Source organism: Furipterus horrens, unplaced genomic scaffold (assembly GCF_987537825.1).
Source record: "Furipterus horrens unplaced genomic scaffold, mFurHor1.1.pri manual_scaffold_1, whole genome shotgun sequence".
NCBI lineage: Eukaryota > Metazoa > Chordata > Mammalia > Chiroptera > Furipteridae > Furipterus > Furipterus horrens.
In genome coordinates, this window is record NW_028327171.1 from 133270266 (window position 1) to 133297251 (window position 26986).

A 26986-nucleotide genomic window follows, 5' to 3' on the forward strand; every position below is an offset into this window, starting at 1 on the left:
TCCCCTTCTACCTGATCCTGAAGAGAGATTGTGTGTCATAGAGGATATGCTTCTGGAGCCGCCCTCGACCCCCACTGGGACCACCTAGCCTCTGAGCCTGAGGGTCCTCATCATACAAAGAGGCCACAGGTGAGTGCAAGGGCCTCAGCTGGCCATTACCTTTAAGGAAAGGTTTTGCAGCCAGAGGGTAACATTTCATTGCAGGGTCAAACTATTTGAAGTACATTTTATAGGGAGTACGTGTTATCTGTTTTTATTGAAGACACAACAAGACAATAAATTCTTTAAATTAGAAGTCCTTAACCAATGTCCTCAGATCTTTAAGGGCCATGAAGGCAGTAGTGGAGTCCATAAACTGTTTTCCACACTTCAGAAATCTCTAATGTCTAATGGATCCATTTTGGCAGAATCCATTTAGCAGAATCTATCTACTAAAGCTGAATACATACATATCCCAGGGCCCAGCAATTCTCCTACTGGGTTTGGATATCATATAGAAAGGCTTACATGTATTCCCCCAAACAGGTGCTGGAGTCTTCAAAGCAGTGCTATGTAGGAAATAGCCAACACCTGGAAATTACCCACATGCCCATCAACAGTAGAACTGATGAATACATTGTGGTATATTCATACAATAGAATATGCACTAGGCACTGAGAATGATCTTTAACTGTGTAGAATGGATCTGAGCTAATGTTGACTGAAAGTAGCTAGAGACAATACTGTATGCTAGTGGAAGTCAGGGTGGCGGTGCAGAGAGACTAGAAGGGAGGGTTAGGATGGTGATAATCAAGGGTGCTGATGGTGTTCTGTGTTTTGGTCTGGGTGCTGGTTATATGGATATGTTCATTTTGTGAAGATTAATTGAGCAATACACTTTTGATATGGATTTTTTCTATAGCATATTATACTTCAATTAAACCTAAAAATTTTTTAATGTAAAAAATATTTAAAACATTTAAACACCTCCCCCAAACATGATTAATGGAAATTATATAATAGTCATTTCTGTTTTTTATTACATGCCTGGTTAAATATGACTTTTTACAATATAAGATGGAGGAAATTAATTATAGCTGGACACATTGTTTATAAAGCAATAAGTTTTAGAATGTGGGCCCAATGTAGGGAAAAATGATGAATAATAGTCTTGGAGCACCACTTATGAAATGCTTCAGAGCCAGCAGGCTAAACTTTTAAAACAAACTTTCACACTGCTGGCATGTTTGTTACCAAGTTAGTCTATGGAAAGTCTGTGGTATTTTCATGAATGTTATGAGAGAATGTTGATGTCCTGGGATGGCTTAGATTCAGAACTTTTAGTAAGACACTGGGAGATGGGTTCATAGTCTTTTCCTCCCAGCATTTTTTCATTCGCTTGTTATGAGTTTCCTGTTCAGTGAGGGCTCAGGGTTCCAAGTTCATCTGGGTTCCTCTCCTTAGCCCCATCTAGAGAACTGCACTTGGCCAGCTGTGCTGCCCAAGGCTATGATGCCATCTCCTGGTCAGTCATAAACAAGGACCTCAGGAACGGAGAGAAATCATATGCTGACTGAAAGTGAGTGTGTCGCGTGGCTCAAGGAGACAAAAGTCTTATGCTTTGCTAGGGCCAGGGTTTATTGTTCCTCTTGACAACTGGGCAACCTTCTACCATCTGTCAGCCACCCCTTGCCACCAGCTGCCAACCTGCCAGCCATTCTAGCTTCCTGCCTGTTGTGTGACTCGTTGAGTGGGTGGGGAAATCAGGCAGTCCACGTAACTGAATGAATCTATCCTGGTTTTGCAAAGACAATGCCAGAGCAGGGGTGCGGTGGGGTGTGTGCTGCAGGTGGTGCTGGGGAAGTGAGAAACCCCCACCACTATCTATAGCCTCGCTCTATTGAATGAGTTTCAGGAACATGGTAATAACTTCAATCCAGATGCCTGGAGGAGGTGAGGTGCAGCTGCCTCACCTAGAAGGACATGGAAACCCCGAAGCTAGAAAGGAAGTGTAAGGGGTCTGTCTGCAGCCAGAAGGCAGCTGTCTTCTGCAGGAGTCATGTGACAGCAGGAAGGGTTCATCAGGAGCTATCGCCCTAGCCCTACAGCCTTGGACCCCAAGATTCAGCCAGTGATGCAGGAAGTGCCACGCCTAGCCTGCGGCCATTCCAGTCTTTCATCTGAGTGTCCCCTCCGCCCCTTCCTAACTCAGAGTAAATCAGATTAATCTAAGCCAAACTGAGTAGTCCAATTCTTCTTGTCAATGTTTGGTTTAGGAAGAAGAATTTATACCAAATTCTAGCCTAATTGGGGGATATCTAGAAAATGTTTACTCCCAGGAAGGGTGGCCTCACAGTCATGTATTCATGTCACCTCTGACATGACTGCACATGTTGTGGTCATGAGGATAGCAGGTCTCCAGGGAAGCCAACATAGTTAAGCCACTGGGAGAAAGATGGAAAGAACCTGAATCCCTCAGGATACCACAGAGCCCTTAAAATAAATAATCCTGAGCTGTCCCACCTTTAGACTTCCCATTCTGGGAGCTTACCCATTTTCTATATTGTTTATGCTATATTATTTGAATTATGGTTACTTGCAACCCAAACCTCTCCAATTAATCTGAAGCTTCATTCCCATTTTCCCCCACCTGCATGTGCATACTGTCACCTTTTAGCTAGAAAATTATACTTGGGTATATCCTGGTGAACCATAATTTATCAGATTCAAAATGACTTAGCTAGTCAACTTTTCCTCATATCTTGCATCTCAAATTTGTGTTAAAATTAGTAGTTTTGGACTTCTATTTCTATTCTGTCACTATATCACACACACATATGTATGTCACACAATTTTAATAATCATGTATAATGAAATTTTCTATCATTTATGAAATGCTGACTGTGTGGCAGAGCCTGTGCTAGAAATTTTGTGAGGGTTTAATTCAGTTATTACAAATTCTTAAAACAGCATTGAGAGATAGATCATTTTATCCCCAATGTGTACCCTAGGGAAATAAAGCAACATTACCTAAGTCATACAGTTTATCTTGGGTGAATAGGAAACTGAACACAATACAGGTTTTTTCCCTATAGATGCTTCTCTTCTCTCATCACTGCTCCCTTCTGACACATCTTGTATCTCTGTTTTCATTTTCTCTCCCACTGTCATTTTTCAGGTTTGGCCTGAGAAACTTGAATTATCACAATGGAAATGTTCTATGCGCCCTAGCCTTAAATATAATCTGCAGGACCCTCCTATGCTGATTTCCCTATATTTGTGGTCATTTCACTTGCTCATTTAAAAATCTTAAGTGATTTATCATCATCTGTGTCAGCAGTCACAGTGGACGGCAGGTAATACAATTGTGTGAAGTCTGTTGAGTTCAAGGCGCTGGCTCTAAACTGCTTGGATTGGGACCAAATACCTTAATACACTGGGCAGTTCAAGTGAAACTGCAATAGTTGGCTACCAGTTTGTAACCAACAACCTTTAAGACAAAATCTATATTTTTTAATCTTGGCATTCAAGGTCATCTAAAATTGAAACGTGAACTAACTTCTCCTTCTCCTCTCCTAGGTGAGGCCTCTTATTCAGACATAAGAGCCCCATCCCTTCATTTCCTCCCAAGAGGTGGATTTAATGGTGGGTGCACCAGGCACGCACTCTGGGCCCTGACTTCTGAAGGGCCCTGCAAAACCCCAACTTTTCACTTTTTTCTAATGACACCGAGTTTGGTTTCATATGTGCAATTTTAATTACGTACAAGTTTACAATCGGTGGTAGAACCTGATAGCATGTTTATATTCGCTTATTTTCATTATTTCATTACTATGCTGCATACTATACACATAAGCCCTGCGCAGCTGCGCTATCACTCATCGGAGCAATAGAATCATATTTGCCACTTTGTACTTACAAAGGTTCTCCTGCAGGGCAGACTTATGATATACACAAATACGCAGGGATGTAAATTTGTTTGTGGATATGTACTTGTTTCATTTACAGTTTTAAAAATAGTTTTCTGTGCGTATAAATATTCAGGTAAGTTGAAATTATATTAAAATAAAATTAATTCCTGTTGTTACATCAGCACCTGGATTTTCGTAGTTTATGAATAATTGGTTTATTTAATAGTACATAATATTTTTTATTTATTTAAAACTATGGTTAACATGTATTTTTATTTTCCCTCTCTCTTTTTTTTAAGGGGCCCAATATTTTCTTCTGTACCTGGGGCCTCAACCAACCTTAATCTGCCTCTGTTCCTCCCCATAGTGTTGACCCTGATGCTATTTCTTATGACTTTGTTCCAGGAATTTTGTTCATTCAACTTTCCTATGATTTGATGATTTGAAGACTCTCTGAGTTGAGAGAGGCCTCAAGGCATTTCAAGTCAGGCTCCTAAATCGTCCTCGTGCATTTGTCACTCCTTAGCTTGACCTCTGTTGGTGACAAGGAGCTCATCACTTTGTAAGATGGCTCACACCACCAGGTAGCATCACCTGTTCAAAGTCCTGCCATAGGTTGAGCCAAATCTTATAACCGTAACTTCTCACTTTTGAGGTCAGACAGGACAAGCCTGCTTTTTCCTTTTAAATACTTGAAGAACAGTAACCATGTCCTACATCTTCTCAGAATCCTCCATATTTGAATCTCTATCTCTCTCAAATCTTGCCTCTTTTTACAAGAGATCAAATGCAGTGTTTTGATAGTCTTAACCAATTTCTAAAGACTTATAAGGAAGCTTTTGGCTTTTAGCAATGAGCAGGTGTTTAGAAGAGAGGGGAATAGAGTGGAGGGAAACACAAAGGTGGCACAATTCACAGTGCAGAAGCCAGTTCGTGGAAAAGTCGTCTTCCCCACAGAGTAATATGTGAGAGAGAAAGAGAGAGAGAGACACAGTGTGTATGTAAGGAGTGGAGCTGGGGAGTTGTGAGTGTATGTGGGGGGACTAGTGTAATTAGGAATTTGAGAGCTGGGTGGAAGTTTTTCTGAAACATCTGCCTGAAGGAACCTGAAAAATCTGTTTTGCTTGTAGCATATTTAATCTAAATCTGTAGATCAGGCAGCTGCCTCTGTGAATTTTAGTGTATTTATCCACACCGCTGCACTGATGTCTGTGGCACTTCCTTAGCAATTAACTTCGTTCCTCCTGTGGCATTGTGATCTGTTGTGTCATTCATTGTTGGCTATGTCACTGACTTCCCCATGGGTGTCTATTGTTTGCTCAGAAAGAGGTAAACCCCTCATTGGAAGGGACTCTGGTCTTGAGTCCGATGTCCCTAATAACACCTAGCAGAGGGAGAGGCAGAGCATAGATGCTCAAAACATTTGTTGTCAAACCCTCAGGAAATAAAAAGATGCTTAAATACAAAGAAACTATTGCCCGATGGGGTTATCAAGCTAAATTAGGCTATTACCTATATCATTGTGTCTCAGGTTAAAGGTTTTTAAAGGCCGACTGTTGGAAAAGTCTTCTGTTTAACTGAGAAACGGTTCCCTGTGGCTTATATCAATTACTCTACACAGAACAAGGATTGTTCCTTAGAAGAGCCCTCACAATAGACAGCCTTAAGTCTCTTCTCATACCCATAGTGTGGGGTATGTGTGAGTGCCTGGGCATTTATTGGGGACATTATTTTACCTATAGTAAACCCTAGCAATAATTGGCCTTGCCAGTCATTACAGGGCCTACAAGTAATGACAGTTTTTACATTACAAAAGCAAATTTAATATATGATCCATTTATTTTAAAGAAGAGAATAAAAAAGTTTATATAATTTTGCATTGAGTCAGGCTGGGTTTTGATGTGATTTTTTAAAAAATAATGTATTTATTTATTTAGAGAGAGGGGAAAGTAGAAAGAGAGGGAGAGAAACATCACTGTGTGGTTGCCTCTCACTCGCGCCCCCAACTGGGGACCTGACATGCAACCTAGTCATGTGCCCTGACTGGGAATCGAACCAGCGACACTTGGCTGGCAGGTCGACGCTCAATCCACTGAGCCACAGCAGCTAAGGCTGATGTGATTTTTATTTGCATTTTTCCTTTTCCCATATCTATTGATATAAATTTAAATTATGGGCCTTTAAATAATTTTTTTTTTTTTAATCTCAAAAGGAACTTTTCTGTTATCCTGACTTTATGGCAAGCAAACTGAATCCTGGCAGAGAGGGGTTCCATTCTTTAGAGACCCCATTTCAGGAAGGACCAAGTTGGGCAGTAATTTTCATTTCCTGTGTCTTGCTATTTTGATCTTCTGGAGACTCCCAGCACAATCTAGTTCCCTATCTGGTCACAAAGCTCCATGAGAACTGTTTATTGCCAGGCCCCTGCTGAGCTAGAAAGGTTAGTCAGAAATAGTGTTCAGTCCTCTGAAAATCAGACAGAGTCTGTGCATTTAAGATTTGATTTCTGCATCAGGTGTGAGCCAGGGTAAGAAAGGATATATGTTAAAAGGGACCCATAACTTGCTCATCGGTGCATTCCCTGTGCACTATTAATTGAAAAGAGTAATTTTATTTTCTTCTCAATACTTTTCAATGTTGTTTAAATTTTCTTTAGGGAACATGTATTCATTTATCCATTCATTCATTTCTCTACTAAGCATCTATTGAAGTACTTACAGTGTGCTAGACATGAGCTAGGTTTTGAGTACACAGTGGGTAAAAAGAAATTCCTGCCTACAAAAACCTTTTTGTCATTTGGTGGAGCAGTTAGTTTTAGTGAGCAAATGCTATGTTCCACACATTGCACCAAGCAGTTTACTTACATGGTCTCATTTAATTCTCTCAATAATTGCATTGTGTATGGTTAATTATCCTTATTTAATAAATGAAGACTCTGAAGCCCAGAGAATATAAGCAATGAGCCAAAGCTAATATGTAGCAGGTCATGATTGGAATTTGTGGTGTGTGTGTGTGTATGTATATAAATATATATACATATATTTATTTATTGATTCCCCCCCCTTTGGTCACCCATATTTGGTGTCCCTTCTCCATCCTGTTGACCTCAGGCAAGGTGATGTGACTACTTTGACCCACAGGAGAAGAGTGAAAGAGATGTCCTTTCTGAGCAGAAGCTTGAAGGCTCAACGTGCAGTTTGATTGTTCTCTGCCATGATGACAGTTTCAGGTAGAGGCTGTTCATTTAGCCTGAGTTCCATAGTGAAGACAACAATATAGAGTGTGGTGTAGAATTAATGAGAAACTTTTAGAATTTAGAAATTGCTCTTGGAAACCACTAAAATCATGCAGCTCCACAGCATGACCTTCTGACTGGCACAGAATCTTTAAACCACTACACCAGAGTGTCTCCTTTTATATTATTTCTATAATTAGAAATACAAACAACAGAAATTGGAGAAAGCAAAATCTAGGCAGGATTTTTCAGTGTAAAATATATATATGAATGTCAAATACTTTTTTTTCTTGTTCCTTACCTGCTCCCACTCCTACACTGTTAAAATCTTCCATACCCAGAGAAGTTAATGAATCATCCATAGGACTTGTCCTACATCTTGCTTTCTTGGTGCCCTTGCTGATTCTTCCTTCTGGAATGTCTTATAGTTGAATTCAATTCCATGAGCATTTATCAAAAGCATCTGGAATGTCTGTTATTCTGTTCACGTGAAGTCCTAAACTCCTATCTCCTTCATGAAGCTATAGCTAATGACCCCAGAACCATGTGGTCTTTCTTGAGTCTCCCAAACTTTAATACCATTGTATACCACACATCATTGTTACCTAGGATAGTTTACTATCCTTTTTAATTGAAATAAAATTCACATAACAAAATCTACCATTTGAATCACCTTTTCAAAATTTTCACTTTTAACTATAGTTGACATACAATATTATATGAAATTAGTTTCAGGTGTACAAAATAGTAATTGCACATTTATAAAACTTATGAAGTGATTACCACAATAAGTCTAATACCCATGTGACACTATTACATAGTTACTACAGTGTTATTAACTATATTCCCAATGCTGTGCTTTATATCCCCATGACTATCTTTGTGACTGGCAATTTGTATTGTACTTCTTAATCCTCTTCACTTTTTTTTGCCAATGCACCCACCCCTTCTCTTCAGCAACCATCAGTTTATTCTATCTATGACTTTGTTTCTGTTTTGTTCTGTTTGTCTTTTAGATTATGCCTATAAGTGAAATCATATGGTATTTGTCTTTCTCAGTCTGACGTAATTCACTTGGCCTAATACCTTTTAGGTCCAGCCATGCTGTCACACATGCAGGATTTTATTCCACTTTATGACTGAGTCATATTCCATAGCACATATGTACCACATTCTCTTCATTCTTATTTCTAACAAAGGGCACCTAGGCTGTTTCCATATCTTGGCTATTGTAAATAATGCTGCAGTGAACATAGTGGTGCATATATCTTTTTGAATTCGTGTTTTGGATTTCTTTAGATAACTATTCAGAAGTAAAATTATTGGATGATACGGTAGTTCTACTTTTAATTTGTTGAAGAATCTCCATACTGCTTTCCACAGTGGCTGCAGCAATTTATAATTGCACCAACAATGCAGAAGAGTTAATTTTCTTCACTTCCTTGCTGACACTGATTCTTAGTTATCTTTTTGATAATAGTCATTCTGGCAGGTGTGAAGTGGTATTTTATTATGGTTTTAATTTGCATTTCCCTGAGTTAGTGATGTTGAGCATTTTTCATGAGTCTGTTGGCCATCTGTATGTCCTTTTTGGAGAAATGTCTATTTAGCTCCTCTCCTCATTCTTTAATCAGATTGTGTTTTGATGTTGTATTGTATGAGTTCTTTATGTATTTTGGATACTAGCCCTTTAACAGATATATTATTGACAAATATCTTCTCCCATTTAGTAGGTTGTCTTTAAAGTGGACAATTTGTGGTTTTTAGTATACTCAAAATTTTGTGCAACCATCACCACTATCTAATTCCAGAACATTTTCATTATAACCCCAAATTACCTCATACCCATTAAGTAATCACTCCCCATTCCTCCTTTACCCCAGTTCCTAACAACTAATAAATAATTTCTTTTCTCTGTAGGATTGCCTATTCTGGATATTTCAAATAAAGGAAATCATATGATATGTGGCTTTATGTATCTAGCTTCTTTCACTTAGCACAATGTTTTCAATGTTCCTCTGTGTTGTAGCACATATCAGTACTATACTCTTTTTTATGGCTGAATAATAATGTATTATATAGATAAACCACAGTTTGTTCATTTGTCTGTTGGTAGGCATTTGGATTGCTTCTACTTTTAGGTTATTATGAATGGTGCTGCTATGAACAATGGTATACCAGTTTTTGTGTGGACATATGTTTTTATTTCTTTCGTGTATATAACTAGAAATGGAATTGCTGGGTCATATGTAGCTCTGTCTGTTTTTTTAAATCTCTGCTTTTTATTTTCTCTGAGAGGTTATGAACTCTTGGGAGCAGTTTCCTAATTCTATCTGTGCTGCTGGATACATTTCTTCGTTTGGAAAATGTGTGTTGTGTTGAGTGCCTGCTTTGTAACAGGTTCTTCCTTGGTCATTGCAGTCAAATTGACTATCATAGAGTTCTAACCTATGATCCGAGATGTCAAAGGGTCCAGCTTTCCATCCAGGACAAGAACCCTATATTGGGTCATCTGGTCTTTGTATAAACATTCATTCTCAAACCATACAGCTCAGCTTCTTAAAAATACTTTTTATTGCATTTTGTGATTACAGAAACTGTTGAAAACTTTAGCTTCTTAAAAATACTTTTTATTGCATTTTGTGATTGCAGAAACTGTAGAAAACTTGGAAGTACAAGGAATATAAAAAAGGAAACCAAAAATTATTCATAATTATATAACCCAGAGGTAAACACTGCAAGTGTGTTACTAAATTTCCTTCCAGAATTCTTTCAGTGCAATACATGCTCTTCATATAACTGGGAACATTCTATACTTGTCTGGCCCTCTTGTGCACTGCTTCCATTCTCCTCATTGTCACCAGCCATGGCTATATAGGCTTCAATCAGTTTCCCACAGATATAACCCAATAGTGTCTCACCTCAGGCAGACACCATGTGTTTCTTGTTTCTCTGACACAGTGGTGTCTGTGTGTGACATGTATGAGAGAACCACTCACCATGTGAACTCAAACCTTTGACCAAAGGGACAGGCCCTCCCTTTGTTCTGGGCTTCTCAGAAAGAGATGGAGCAATCAATTTCCTTTTATAGTGGCCAACACAATATTTCATTTTTATATTCTCTCTCTCATCCTCTGTTCAATCTTCCTTCTCCTCCATTCTTGCTTCCTAAGATTATATTCCTGAATAAACCACCTACACATCAAATTTTGTTGTAGATGTTACTTTGAGGGGAACACAGGCTAAGGTACTATTTGTATAACTTTGAATAGATTTCATTTACACATTATGCCATGAATTTAGGCTATATATTAATTTATATTTATCTTAATTATAATTTATACTTAGTACATATGAGTATATGTGTATATGTATTAATATACATATAAATATAAATTATTTTTATATATTTACCTTCATCCTTAGTTTTTCCTATGATCTCCCCATATCAGGGGGCTTGAGGTCTAGGAAGTATCCCAGAATCCTGTGCCAGCTGGGTTCCAATTAAGACTGTCAATGAGTTGACTCACACATGATTGGAAAGCAGAGAAAAACAGAAAGTAGTATTGCTCCTCCAGTGCTGATGAGTTAGTGTGTATAACTGAATGTGAAGTTTTGCAGCAGCTTCTGTAGATGCAGTTTTAAAAAATAATATAGAGAAATCTTGTGTAAGTTTTATTGTTTCCCCTAATGGGAACATTTTGCAAGATGGTACTTATAATATCACAACTAAGATATTGGCTTTGATGTAATCCACTTATGCTACTCAGAGTTATACAGTTTTACTTGTACTAATTCATGTGTGTGGTGTATTTTGTTCTATACAATTTATTAATATTAGAGTATACAATTTAATAGTTTTAGTATAGTCACAGAGTTGTGCAATTTCTACTACTATCTAATTCTAGAAAATTTTTATCAACCTGAAAGAGACTTTGTACCCACTTGCAATCATTCCCAATACCTTCCTCCAGCTCTAGGTAACCACTCATTTACTTCTATGAATTTTTCTATTCTGGACATTTCATATACATGAATCAGTATGTGGTCTTCTGTGACTGTTTTTTCTCCACTTAGTATTAATAACATTTTCAGGATTCCATTGTATGGATATACCATTTTATTTTATCCATTCATCAAGTGATAACATTTGGCTTGTTTCCACTTTTGGACAGTTATGATTGATGATGCTATGAACATTGATGAACTAGTTTTTGTGGGTACATATGTTTTCATTTCTGTTAGGTATACTGTGCCTGTGAGTACAATTGCTGAGCCATATAGTGACTTTATTTTTGACAATTCCAAGAACTTCCAAACTGTTTTCCAAAGTAGTGGTACCATTTTCATTTCTACCAGCAATGTTTGAGGGTTCCAATTTTTCCCCTTCCTGGCCAAAACCTGTTATTGCCTGTCTTTTCTGACAGTTCTATACAATCTTATCATAGATGTAGGTTAGAGTATCCACCAGCAGAGTCAAGATACTGAGCAGACCCAATACCACAAGGATCCTTCATGTTGCCCTTTTAAAACCATATCTACCTCCCTACTATGCTGCCCCTCCTCCCCTGGTAACCACTAATTTATTCTCCATTTCTAAAATATTGTCATTTCAAAATTATAAAAGGAATCATACATTAAATAATTTTTGGCACTACTTTTTTCACTCTGCATAATTCCCTGGAAATTCATCCAAGTTGTTCTGTGTATCAATTTTTTGCTTTTTATCCATGACTAGTGGTCTATGGTCTGGATGCAGCACAGTTTGTTTAAATATGCAGTCATTGAAGGACATCTGGATTGTTTCCAAAGTTTGGCTATTATGAATAAAGCTGGTATAAGCATCCATGTATAGGTTTTTGTGTGAACATTAAGGGTTCATTTGTTTCTGAGATAAATGCCCAAGAGTGCAATTGTAGGTTATAGGTTCAATGATTATTTAGTTTTATAAGAAATTGCCAAACTGTTTTCCAACATGTCTGTACCATTTTACAGTCTCGCCAACCATGTATGAGTAATCCTATTTCTCTGTATCTTTACTAGCAGTGCGTATTGTCTCTGTTATTTATTGTGTCTTTATTTAATCTTGGTTTATTGTATCTTTGTGCAAAATTTTAAAATTTATTTTGTTAAAAATCTTTTTTATATTTATGGATATGATCTTTATGTTACAGTTAGGGAAGTCTTTTTCACTCTATTTAAAAAAGTATTTCTTTTATTTTTTGGTATTTTTATAAAGGAGTAGTGTAGGATAGTATCATGGTTAAGAATGGTTGACATACTCTCTGTAATGAGATTTGCTCAGTTGCAGTCCTTGCTCTACCTCTTGCTCAAGTTCCCACTTTGGTTGACATTCTCCTCTGAACTTTCACTCTTCTTGAATGATATTTCCTGTCCTTTAATTGCTACTCAGGTGATGCTTTTTCATGCTGTTTTTATCTTAGTCAGTTTCTGCTGGAACTTCTCCAGTTTGACAATGTCTGTTTCAAGATGACATACCCAGACGTAAGCATTTCTCTTCAGATAAATTTTGACAGGGCAGAGAATGCGCTCATAACCTGAGCTCTTCTGCACACTAGCACCGTTAGCCATAACTTCAATGACTTTTGGAGGCAACTGTTTAACCTCATGGTCATTATTAAACTTATGAAAGCAAAACCTATTCTTTTAATTAAACGATTATTAAATTGAGATTTTCTATCCTACAATTTTACATGAAATTTAATGATTGTTATCAGTTCCTGGAATATTCCTCTTGGTTAATATTTAGTGGCCCTATTCATATGAATGCTTTTTACCGTAAAGTCCATTTTGTCTTGTAAACATTATTATATCAGACATTTTCTGCCAAGATTTCTCCTGAATTTCTTTTGCCTTTACATCATTTTCAAATTTATGGTATTATTATTTTTTTTTAGAGTTGTCTATTATGTATTACATAAAACAGGTTTTTAAAAAGAAATCATATTTGATACTCTGAATTTTTAACAGGTGAGCTTATTCATTTATATTTGTCGAAAAATTTATGTAATTGAACTAAATTATGCTATCTACTTTGTATTTATTTTTCTTTTCTCCTTTTCTGTTTTCTGCTTGATTTTTTAAAGTTCCCATTCTTTTTTCTCCTCTTTGCAAGTTATAAACTATATTTCCAGTTTCTAAGTGGTTATAATTAATAATCTTAACACTTATCTCTAATTTTTAAAGCCTAAATATGTTTAATATCTTTATCCTATTGCCATCTTATATTTCTTCTGTTCTTTATTCTTTAACTTTAGGGCAAAACTTTATATTTTTTAATTAAAATTAATCTTATTAGTTTTACTTCATCCTGATAACCTCTTGAGTGATCTTGATGTCCTGATCCAGTTCTCTAAACTCTCTTCTTGTTTTGTGTCATCTTCAATTTTAATATGCATGAGTTTACCCAAGCAGTAATAATAGTAATGATAATAATAATTGGAATAATAATAATAATAATAGTAATAAAACTAAGCAGCCCTGGCTGGTGGTCTCTGAACCAAAGGATTACCAGTTCAATTCCCAGTCAGAGCACATGCGTGGGTTGCAGGCCAGGTCCCCTGTTCGGGGTGCATGGGGCAACAGCACACTGATGTTTCTCTCCCTCTCTTTTTCCCTCCCTTCCCTTCTCTCTAAAAATAAGTAAAAATAAAATCTAAAAAAGAAAACAAAACACTAAGCAGCCAGCACTGGGTTCAGGACCTTATGTTTTCCACTTAGGAACTCCACGCTCTGGGGCGGGAGGAGTGAGGAATAAAACATAAAAATCCACTCTCCTAAGTCCCATGAGTCATGTTCTGATGTCAACGAGCTTTCTCTTCCTTGACTGTTAGAAGACAATTTCACCACTTTACCCCCAAAGTTCCCATCACCTCTACTCCATCATTCAAGGCTGACTGTTGATTAATATTAATTGAGAAAAAGCTGCTCCTCTAGTTGCTCGCTCAGCCTCTTGAGTGATGAAATTGTCAATGATGCAAGGCAGGAATCAATCAGATTCTCAGCCTTTAGTTGAATGAGACTGCTGGCTGATGGCTGGATAAGTGGCCTGTTGCCGTGATGGGGTGGCGGTAGGAGAAAATTGTGGTGGAATCATGACCACCTGGGAGGCAGGAGACCCGGGTTGTGGCTTCGGCTTTGCTGCTGACAGGATTAAACTCCAGGAATTGAAAATTCTGCGCATTTGTAAACACACAGATGCTAGATGTGATTTAGTTACCTTGGAGATTTTTCCTCAGGTTTTCACCCACCCACTTCTTAACCCCTTGCAATCTGTTTGGTCTTCCTTCTTCTGTTGAAGCCATTTTCTTCTCTTTGAGCAAAACCTAAACACCTGGCTTTTTTTTTTTTTTTTGGTTTGTTTTTAGTTTTATTTTTGTCCTAATTCTAAGTACCTCTCTTTTGCATTCAGCATGATGAGCCCTCTGCTTTCTTCCTGAAATTCCTTCTTTTTCTGTTTTTCTGTCACTGCATTGTCCTGATGTCCCCTGCTCTTCCCTATGCTGCTGTGACTTGTCCCTTCCTTCTGTTACTTGAACATGGGCTTCCCCCAGGCACACCCTGCTGCTGAATGTCTTTCTTCTACTCTTTAAAAGTGAATGTGCCCCATGCTGAATTCTTCACATAATTGCCAGAAGGACTTCATCCTCAATTTCTCTATTTTTCTTAATACCATCATTTCCCCAGTGACATCAGCTCAGGATCCTGAGTCCTAGAATTGGGTGCTGAGCTACCTCTGGTCTTACTGCAATTAAATAAATATGTATTAAGTGCCTGCTGGTGGTACTGGGCTCTAGACTTTCTCATTGGGGAGCTCAGAGTCTGGAGAGTTAGAATGAGGACACAACATAACTAGGGCTGCAGTCAACATGTACACGTGCCCTGGTAGTGCAGTGATGGGAAGAAGGGGAAGGTGACACACATTCACCTCCCACGTGCCATTTCCTGCACTAGGATTTTTGTGTAGATCATCTCAGTTGAAGCTTACGACCCTCTGAGGTTGATATTAGAGCTGAGGAAAGGTAAGCTCATGGGGTCAAGGTTATATGACTACATAGTACATGCTGGAACAAGGATTCAAAATTAGCTCTGTTTTTTTTTTTTTTTTTTTTCTTTTTTTTTCAGGATACCACATTGCTTCTTGCTCTGTCTCAGAGAAGGGTGTTAATTGTTTACAGACATACTGTTCTCAGAAGTTTGTCTATAGAAGAGGATTCTAAGCTAGGGAATAGAATGTAAAAAAGCTAAAGAGGTATGAAAGTCTGTGCATTTGTGTTCTAAGTAGAAATAAGAAAAATAAAAGGAGGAGGAGGTTTAAGGAGAAAGAATGAGTTAGGCTGCAGACATGCCGAGTTTGGGGCATTTATAGGCTGTCCAGCTTGGCAGGTTAGTGACTAGTTGAAAAGATGAGATTGGAGTTTAAGAAGTAGGGCATTAGAATTTAAATTTATGTATTAGAGCAAGATAGTAGTTGGATTCATAAAGGTGGTAAAATTATCTAGGTAGGATGTGTAGGGCCAAAATTAAAAGATATCAGCAAGGAACCCCAGAGAACAGGGAGATTGAGAGAGAGCTACCAGAGAGATAGGGGACAGCAAAAGGGAGCATATGATGAACTCCAAAAAAGAGGTCCAAGAAGGTCAAGATCAAGAGTTTCCCAAGGGATAAATTGGGATCAGTACTAAAAACAACAATTGAATAGGCAATTAGGAGGTCACTGAAAAAATTGGTTACAGAGGTTTAATAGTATGGAATCTGAGTTTCAAGAGGTTAGGACATGAGTAGAGTGGGTGAAGAGCAGGAAAAAAATATGACTGGGATATTCTTTTAAGTTAAGAATGTCTGAGTTCTTCTCTCTATGTGGTATTGCCTCCCATTTTTAAGGTCAAGACCAAATGCAACCTTATCTATGAAATTTCCCTCTACATCCCTTTTCCTCTGTGTGTTTCTAGATGATTCTTACCTCCTTTGTAATCCTGATTACACTCCAGTCTGTATTTGTTGTTTGAGTACAACTTCCAAGATTAGATTGTAAGCTCCTTGAGATGTGGGATACTCTTGGTGTCACCCTCAACACCCAGGCTTGAACAGAGTGGGTGCTCCCTAAATGCATTGCACACAGTAGGCACTCATGAAACATTAGAAACCATGATCACAGAAAACAATGCAAATTCTTGTGAGGTTCTCTTTCTTTCTTTCTTCCTCTCTTTCTTCCTTCCTTTCTTTCTTTTTTTCTTCCTTCCTTTCTCTCTTTCTAGTGGTGAGAGTATATACTAAATGAATGAAATTAGATGAGTTTTCTGACTGGGCTTTCTTCCAGGTAAATGGATCTGTGTTCTAAGTTAGATAGCTCTATCAATAATTCTTTCAGAATTTTAATCATTTGTCTACATGAAAGCACACAATTAGCATGAAATCTTATTCAACTCCATGTTTTGTCCAATTTGTTAAGGTTTTTAAACTGATTTATCTAGGAGTTTTAACTTTACTTAGAAATAAATTTTCAGAGATTCCAATGAATCTCAATGTCCTAGATAGATTTAGGGTCATGGAATGGAGTAAAAGGGCAGCTAACCATAAACAGGAAGAGCATTACCCATGGTATTCTAGAAAGATCACTGGATTTAAGATCAGGCTAATTTCTGTTTCCAGTCCTGTTCCTAATTAGCAATGTTACCTTACTCAACTGCTTCTCTGTATCTTGGTCTCCACTTCTGTAAAATAAAGCCATTAGACAAGATGTCTCTAAGATCACCTTCCCTATTTTAACGTTTTATGAATGTATAAAAAACATTTAAAAAATCTTATTCCTACCAGAATATTTCAACCCTCATGCTCACTACTTTCCAATATCCATTTGGCAGTGAACATGGAATTATTGAAGGAAGAAAGCTCAGAATTGGCTCCTTTCCTTGTTCCCCTCCATCTTAATCCTGCCTTGCTGTCATTATAAAGAACTAAATGCAACTTGATGGCCCTGGTTTGATTATTGAACTGTAAGCTCTGCAGGGAAGGAGACCATGTCTAATCTCCTGTATATATCACCCCGGAACTGTGGTTCCAAATCCCACACATGCTGCTCTGCTTGTTTGCTTAACTGACCATTTGAGTGCTCAACTGTGTTGAATCTGTGTGCTGACCTGTTGAAGGTGAATTGCTAAGCTTGGCAGGTAATTCATGATTCTTATTTGTTGCTATTGATTTTAATTATGTACTGCATTCCTATAAATATTCTACATAGACACAAAAGCTATACATATTTAAGTTTGAAATGAAAACCAGCAGAACAGAAGAAAATCCTTAGCAGTGACTTTTTTGTTACATTTCTATCACAACTTAGGTGACAACTCCTGCTGCTTCTAGCTTCCTGTATTCTGAGCAATTTCTCAATCAGGTTCTGGCAATAAGGTAGGGGTGAGCAAACAGTAAGAAGAATCTTCTTATGTGACAGGACAGGTAATTGTTTTAATGTAAAGACTGGCTAAAAATGGGAATCTGAAAAAATGATGTGTACACATCTCAAACATTTTATTTTAGTTTAAAAAGGCATGAATGCACATCCTTTTCCCAATCTTTTGATATAGGGTCAAGACCTTACACTTGCATATATGTTACAAAGCATGCCCAATTTCTCTTACGGTGGAGGGGAACTTTGACCCTTGTAAAGCAATCTGAGCACAGACTCCTTCCAAATATTTATAGTAATTTCCTCAGGCCTTTATAATTCCTTCACCCCCTGCCTAATTAAACACAACGTTGGAATCTTTCTACAGTATTCAGCCTAAATTTCATGGAATTAGCTCTCTTTTTTCACTCATATTTTATCAGTTTATATACTATTTAGTTGCTAGCATATAAAACTGTTAATAATAGGCTAAGGAACAAATTCAACATGCTTTTGGCAGACACAGAATACAACTGGTGGGCACAAAATCACAAGGCCTTGTGCAAGGGGCCTGCTAGCCACATGCCTAGATTGGGCCTTGGAATTTGCAGAACAAATGGAATATATTGGTTCATCAGCGATTAGGTTAATGGAGGTCCCTTATTAGAGTATCAACGGTACCTTTGAAATATCCCTTAAGCCAAAAAACCAGAGGTAGTCTTCATCTTTCTGCAGGTCCTATTTAAAATGGCCAAAGTTTATTTTATTTTATTTTTATTTTTGGTCTTATTCTTACTCTGTTGATTGAATACACTCATGGGCTGATTTTTTTCCCCGCTTTATTTCTGAAGCCTGCTCATGGACAGCTGCAACTCTCTCAATGCTTATTATGCACTGAAATTACTAAAATAGTCTTGGACAAATTTTATAATTGTCACCATTAGTGATAAATATTTTAATGTACTTACCAAATGGAGGTATTAAATAAGATGCTGAGGATGCAGACTATGAATTATGGTCCCTGCTCGTAAGAAGCATAAAATCAGTTGGAGAAGAAGAATTTTTATGTGTACATATACACACATATGTGGAAAATAATAATATAGATAATATATGATGAGGCCTGTCCATAAAGTATCCAGCCATGTGCTATGAAAAAGACATTTATTGGAGAAAATACAATATACAAGAAACATTGTACGTAGGACAATGATGCCTCAGTCCCCTACAAAGTAGACACCTTGAGATCTCACACAGCTCTCCTAATTGCCATCAGCTGCTACCCCATCATATTTCTCTGAATCTCATCAACAGTCTGAAATCTCTTCCCTTTCAATGGTGATTTTAGTTTTCGGAAAAACACAAGGCACAGGGTGCAAATCTGGGCTGGAGGGTGGCTGAGTCACTGGGTGGTCTGATGTTTAAAAAAAAAAAAACTGCATGAGACATGATGCATGAGTGGGTGCATTGTTGTGATGAAGCTGCCAATCACCAGTTGCCCATAGCTGCGGCCTTCTGAATCACCTGAATAGTTTCTGCAGAGGAATATTCAAGCTTAACACAAAATTGATGCATGTTCGTTGCTCTACTCAGTCATTTTGAATGCCATGGCCACACAGTACACATGCTCACTCAACAGTGTCTACCACTCCCACTGACTAGTACAGTGAAGTTGTCATTATTCACTCATGTGCTTTCCAGTTCACTCTCCTTGGCTGCCAGTTTACATTGATGTTGTGCAAAACATCCTGGTTATATTAACGATAGCTGGATTTTTCCTGGACAGACCTCTTTATGCAAATTACCAAATACAGATAGTAAGGGCTATAGAAATTTACTGAATATTATAGTCCTAATCATGTTTTACACAAAGGGTTTAAACCATTCATATCTTGTGGCATATTTGGACATAAGTGAAATAACTGGACACAAACAGGAACATTTCAAGAGGGGATTGACATGAAACAGACAAGTCACTGGGTGAGAGCAGGTGCAAGAGATCCACTGCATGTGCTGGGAAAAGTCTATCCCAGATGACAGAAGTCAGTGTTTTGAGCATCTGAGCAGGCCGCAGGTGTCAGGCCAGGGGTGCTGGCAAATAGTGTCCTGTCATGGGTCAGGCAGGTGATTGTTAGAGGAGACAGAGCTCAAACCACAGTGCAGGGGATGTGGGAGCTGCAGCCAAAATGTAACGAAGCTCCAGGTATGGACTAAACTGAGCACTCTTAGCATTAAACACTGTACGAAGGAAGGGCAGCTTAGTTGTTTTAGCAGTAGAAAGCAGCACAAACTTCTGTTCTCCCACCCCTGTTTTTTACAATTTGAGCTTTCCCCCTGAGGACACATGTGGCTAGTGGAGGTTGTGGTTCCTTATGGACCAGAATTTGTCTGCTCTGAGCCTCTGACAAGTCCCCTGTTCAGGAAGGAACTTAGAGGATGGGTAGAGTTCATCCTGAACAGGCTTGCTGCATGAAGATTTGAGCCATGAATCTTGTCCTTCAGAACATGACTGGTTGCCTTCCACTCAGAAACTTATTTTCTCCTAAGACAGAAGAATGGATGTTTGATTTTTATTGCCTCATTCAGCAAAGCATTTGGCCAATTCTAGAAATCAAATTCTATTTCTAACAAGGTCTCATTGATTCATCTACACTTTGTATGATTCCTTGTATGTTTTAAATCAGATCAGAAGCTCAAAATCTAACTCTGAAGAGAGTGGTGTTATTTTCAGGGTGAAATAATCACAGCAATATTCAGTGGAAAAGGCTTTCACACAAGTTAATGACTGGTTTGCTCTTCTTGTGTTTCTCCTAAAGGCGATCATAAAAAACAATGTCATCAAATTCCTTTATTTTGGGAGAAATTCCAACCAGGCCTGAGGTTAGAGTCTGCTAAGGGACACAAGGCCTGGAAAGTTGAACTTTGATTTCTTTGTCTCACAGTCCACACAAATAGTTCCACTTGTACCTGCTACTGAGGCAGGCTTACAGCTAAAACCTGCAGACCAGTCTAGGTGGCTATGTAAAGAGCAAAGGAAGACACCTTGTATCTACTGGAATCCTCACCTTCATGGGTGGAATCACCAGTACTACACATTTCTGCAGGGACTTGGGGGTCACATTTCCATATGTGAATCTATTGTATTGCTTTGTTTATTGTGCCTTCTCTATGAATTTCCCTCTTGCCATTAAATGAGATCTATATCTGGTTGTTGTATGTCTTCCCTTGTGAAGCAAGGCCATAGCTTTTCATACATGTATGTATTCATAGTGTCTACAATAGATTCTGCACACAGAGATACTCGAAAATATCTGTAGGGTATGTTCTTTAGTTATGTATATTGGTATATTCCCATCAACTCACTGTCCCCTGTATCAACCACACACTAATAAACAGTGAAAGACGCCAGTAACTGGTGGACAATGGATTAGGAGAGGTCACTGAAAATGTAGGACCTTGCTGCCATATGACCTGAGACACTAGATAGGTAATCAAAGGTGGGTCAACAAGAATTTTATTCCAGGACTGAGACTAGGGGTTTGATCTAAATCCCCAGACTAAGGCTTCAAACCTTGGGTCAGACCTCAGTCTCTATATTATAGCCACTGACCCCAAACTGAGAAGAGATCAGTGTTGCAAGGACAGAAATCAAGACAAAGCACAATAGATCTTTGGGGGGGGGGGGGCAGGGGGAAGCTTACGCTTATATTTTAAAAATTTATTTTTCAGTTACAGTTGATATCAATATTATATTAGTTTCAGGTGTACAAAACAATAACTAGACATTTGTATGTGTTATGAAGTGTTCACCCCGAGTCTAGTACCCACTTGACACTGTCCATGGTTATTAAAGTATTATTGACTATATTCCCTATGCTGTAGTGTAGGCGGAGGGGAGCAAAGGGGAAAAATTGGAACTATTGTAACAATATAATCAATAAAATATACTTAAAAAAAAAAGACTGGGACACAGGACTTGAGCAGTAAAGCGAGGCCTTTATTCACGAGTCTGCAGAGCCGGGTGCACCCTCACAGCCAGGAGAATGTGCGCACCAAGTAGACAAAGATGGCTGGTTTTATAGTCTTAGCTTCCCCACCCAGAAATTGCCATCCTAAAGTGATTATTTTCTCCACGGCTGGTTTAGCTCAGTGGATTGAGCGTCGGCCTGCGAGCTAAGTGTCGCTGGTTCGATCTTCCAGTCAGGGTACATCAGAGAAGGAAAACTCTGACTCCAAAAAACCTCCGCTGCCTTGCGGCATACCTCTTCAGGGGAAAGGCTAAGGGAGTAAACCCCGACAGAAAATCCGGAGCCGGAGTCCCTAAGGCGGTTTGACGTTGTAGTCAACACTGGCAACTCCTGCGGCGCACCTGAAGCCAAGCTGTATCGACTCCGTCTTTCCCTTGGACCCTTCAGCTGCGAAGAGAGGGGGGGTCTGCTGCATGGGCAACAGCAGACCCTCCATATTACCCTGACCAGGCTCTGTAGCTTCAGCGTCATCACAAGATGTCGATTCAACACGGGAGGAGACAGATACCATGTCACTCCCGAGTCGGACTGCACAGCCATTCTCAGCGGTGCAGATAGACTCTTAAGAAGCTACACCATCGTCTCTCGAGACGGACGGCTGCCGACGAGTGTACATCCCTAGTACTATTTTTTATAACTGGCAATTTATACTTCTTCATCCCCTTCATCTTTTTCATCCTTCCCTTCAACTCCCCTACCAATTGGCAACTGTCAGTTTGTTCTCTGTATCTATGAATTTGTTTCTGTTTTGTTTACTTTGTTTTTTAGATTTCACATACAAGTGAAAACATGTTTTTTGTCTTTTTCTGTCTGACTTAGCAACTTGTGTTGTTGCAGATGGCAAGATTTCATTCTTTTTTTATGGCTAAGTAATATACCACTGTATATATGAACCAATCTTCTTTATCTATTTGTCTTTTGATGAATACTTAGGTTACTTCCATATCTTAGCTATTGTAAATAATGCCGTAGTGAAACTAGGAGTGCATGTAGCTCTTCAAATTAGGGTTTTTGATTTCTTTGGATAAATACCCAGTAGTGGAATTGCTGGGTCATATGGTAGAGCTTTATTTCTTTAACCCTTTTAGCCAATGTAATGCCTATGTCTTGACTGGAATCAGGCATTTTTGATCATTGTGGGGCTGAGTGACCATTTAGTTATTAAATAGCTGAATTGTGGACAAATAATTGTTATTTAAATTTCTTTATTAAGAAAATTAAAACAGATCACTCCAATATTTTTTCTGCTTGCTCTAAAAACCAAGTGTTTGATAAGAAATATATACAGAGAGAAACAAAAGTAGGATTATAGTTGTGAGTACATGAAAATTTATTCTAATATTATTATTTATTAATTATTGTATTATTTTCCATATGAACAACTGTAAACCTACTTTTGCATCACTATCACTGTGTTTGTGTATATATATATATATATATATATATATATATATATATATATCCCCTCTCCCCCAATAATTCCCCAGAATACTGGCATAAAAGTACACAACTTCCAAAACACTAATTTCAGGCACATGAACAGTCATATTGGCTATGGCAGGGGTAATTTCCTCATATTTATGCCATTAAATAGAGTTTTCTGGACATCTGCTATCCCACAATCTTCACTGCTCCATTGGAGTGCAATACCAGCTGCTCCAATTCCTTCTCCATAGGTATGGCATCTTTGGGCCAATGCAATATAGCTCCTGGCTGTTGAAGCCCAACCCCTATCATATTGGCCTAGTTGGATTAAAGTTCATTTCTAGGACATTATGTATCACAGGGATATATATCAAGGTTGTATATAGTGAGTCCAGTTTTATAATTCTAATCTCCCTTCTGTGTTTGCATCTTTCTCTGCTCTAAATTTTTGTGTTTCTCTGAATTTCCAAATCACTTGCTATAATGTGCCCATTGCTCTTCCCCAGCTGCTATCTTAGTGATTTATAAATAAGCCCAGGAGAATATGTTCATTCAAATCAGAAAGAGATTATGTCAGAAAAGAGAGATATTTGGCAATGCAATTTTGAGTTGAAACCAGTGACATTAAAAGACAAAACATGCTATGGTCAACTAATATTTGACAAAGGGGGAAAGAACATCAAATGGAGTGAAAAGAGCCTCTTCAACAAATGGTGTTGGGAGAACTGGACAGGGACATGCAAAAAAATGAAACTAGACCACCAACTTACACCATACACCAGAATAAACTCAAAATGGATCAAAGACTTAAATGTAAGCCGTGATACCATAAAAGTCCTAGAGGAAAAAATAGGCAGGAAAATTTCAGATATCCCACGTAGCAACATTTTCACTGATATATCTCCTAAGGCAAGGGAAATAAAGGAAAGAATAAACAAATGGGACTACATCAAACTAAAAAGTTTCTGCTCAGCTAAAGAAAACAACAGCAAGATGAAAAGGAAACCAACCATATGGGAAAATATATTCGCCAATGACATCTCAGACAAGGGATTGATCTCCAAAATATATAAAGAACTCATACGACTCAACACCAAGAAGACAGACAACCCAATTAAAAAATGGGCAAAGGACCTGAACAAACACTTCTCCAAAGAAGACATACAGAGGGCCCATAGACATATGAAAATATGCTCAACATCACTAGCCATCAGAGAGATGCAAATAAAAACCACAATGAGATACCACCTCACACCAGTCAGAATGGCCATAATCAACAAATCAACAAACAACTTGTGCTGGAGAGGATGCGGAGAAACGGGAACCCTGGTGCATTGCTGGTGGGAATGCAGACTGGTGCAGCCACTATGGAAAACAGTTTGGAATTTCCTCAAAAAACTAAAAATGGAACTGCCTTTTGAACCAGCAATTCCATTACTGGGATTATATCCGAAAAATCCTGAAACACCAATTCAAAAGAACCTATGCACTCCAATGTTCATAGCAGCACTATTTACAATAGCCAAGTGCTGGAAACAAAAAAAAAAAAAAAAAAAAAAAAAGACAAAACATGCTGAGCAAGGGCTACAGCAGAAGGTAACAATTGAGTGCATGGCAGCCAAGAGCCAAGTCCTCTGGGTTGATGACAGGCCAGGGGCATTATTGAATGTGTGATCCAAGAGCTTCAGGAATTGATTATTTTTGTGTGAAAGAATTATTTAAGAATAAACAAGTTGAAAATTGCTATTGTCATCCACTTTTAACCTGAGCTAAAATAATTAACTAAATTATCTTTTGAGAAATATGACAAAGAAGTAGACACTTGGGGGAAATGAAAGCTTTCTGCTTGATCTTTCTTGGCCAATCAATATAAACTCCAGGGGTCCATGCCTAATTAAAAGTCAAAAGATCTTTGGCGTTCTCACAAGCTTTCTGAAAATCTTAGCATAAATTCTGTAGCAACTGAAGGGTTGGTTTGCTCCAGAATACTAGCATTTGGTGTGAATTCTACATGTAAAAGGACCTTGGGGCTTATGCCCAGGATACAGGTGAATAAACCCCTTATTTCTAGAAGTATTAATGGTGCCAGTAGTAATTCAGAAATTGCTAGGACTAACATTCTACCTTCAAATTTGGAGTGGCTGGTTCCCATAGACTTGTTACTTTAGATTGAAGATCTACATAATCCCTTACTGGTCTGAAACTATGTAGTTCCATGATTAGTGGAGAAGTTTCTGAGTCTCTTTATTAACACATTTTTAAGTCTAATTGAGCTAAGGACATGTTCTGTTCGCTGGACACCAAGCCTGATGTTCAGTATTATAACCTATAGTCACTCATCCCTCAGCCCTGAGATTTGGTTCTCCTCTAAGTTACCATATCTCAGTATGTGGCCCAGCCACCAACCTGGTTCTGCAAGCCAGTAACTTGAGTCCACTTTGGTTCCTCTCTCTCTTTTAGTCCCCACACTAGTCTATCAGCAAATCCTGTTGTTTCTTCTCCCTAAATATCTCGAATCCCTCTTCTACTTCCCATCAGCTTAGTGGAAGCTACTTCTCTCTCTTCTGGACTACTGCAAAAGCCTCTTAGTGTTCTTGCTGTTAATCTTGTTTCCCACCCACCCTCCACCCGGGATCCCTAAAGCAACATGTGTGGTCATTAACAATGCAAACTCTTGATGTCAATCCCAAGCCTAAAACATTTTGTGGTTTACAGTTCGGCATCCTTAATGTAGCTCTCAGTGTCCTGCAGGGCCTGGTGCCGCCTTGCTGCTCCAGTTATCCTTTCTCGCCATGTTGCAAGTTCTTTCCTGCCTTTGGTCCTTTTCTCTGCTACAAACACCTTCCCATCCTCTCTTCTTTCCTTTACCCAGACAATTCTTATTCAACTTAAAGATTCATCTTACACTTTACTTCCTCAGTGGAGTCTTCCTCCTTCTCTAGCTCCATTGGGATCTCTTGCTTTAAGGCTATACAAAATACCACACTTTGTAGTACAAATCTCATTCATATTTGATTATTCTGTGCTTGTTGGGTAGTAGGCTTCATGAAGGCAGGGGTGGGTCTGTCTTGTTCACAGGGGTTGGACCATATTAGTTACTCAGTAAATATTTGTTGCACAGATGAGGAATCATAAAAATGATTGATCATCCTTCCTTAAATGGTTTTCCATGTAGAAGAAGCCTAACTAACAAAACAAAATGGAACGTAGAGGCATTATCTAGGCAGTATACATCAGTGCATAGGAAATGAAGGTAGCTGTGATCAATGATGATTTGACATCCACAGTGAATCCCCAAGTACAATAAAATAATTTAGTCTCCACATACAATTGACCCTTGAACACTGGGAGGGGGGGGTTAGGGTCATTCTTCTCACAGTTAAAAATTTATATATACCTTCTGACTCCTCCAAAACTTAACCTACTGACAACATAAACTGTCCATTAACACATATTTTTTATGTTATATGTGTTACTTACTGTATTCCTATAATAAGGTAAGCTAGAAAAAATGTTATTTGAAAATTCATAAGGAAGAAAAATACATTTACTGCATTTATTGAAAAAATTCTGCATGTAGTCTAAATTTGTGTTGTTCAGGGTCAACTGTTGTAACAGAACCTCTGGGCTGCTTTGATTGAAACAGAACCCACAGGCCGTTTAGTTAGGGACCCGATTGCCTGCTGCCAGAATTACAACTCTCAGAACTAGAGTTTAGTGAAAAGAAAAAGAACTGTTTATTTAACAGTTAAATAGATTTAGATTATTTGCAGATTTCTGCTGTTGAGTCTTATGTTCTTTAAAATACCCACAAACACATAGTTCTGCCTCCCCCTAGCAAACCAGGCCAGCCTTAGAAAAGTCAGAAACACCGTTTCCCTACTTCCTAGGCACAGTTCAGCTTTACCGGTAGCTGCCAATCACTTAAATCTGATTGGGGAGGTCCTTTCTGTGCTGTGGTGCCCTCCAGCTCTCAATGCAGAACCGTGTGAATTCTCAGCCT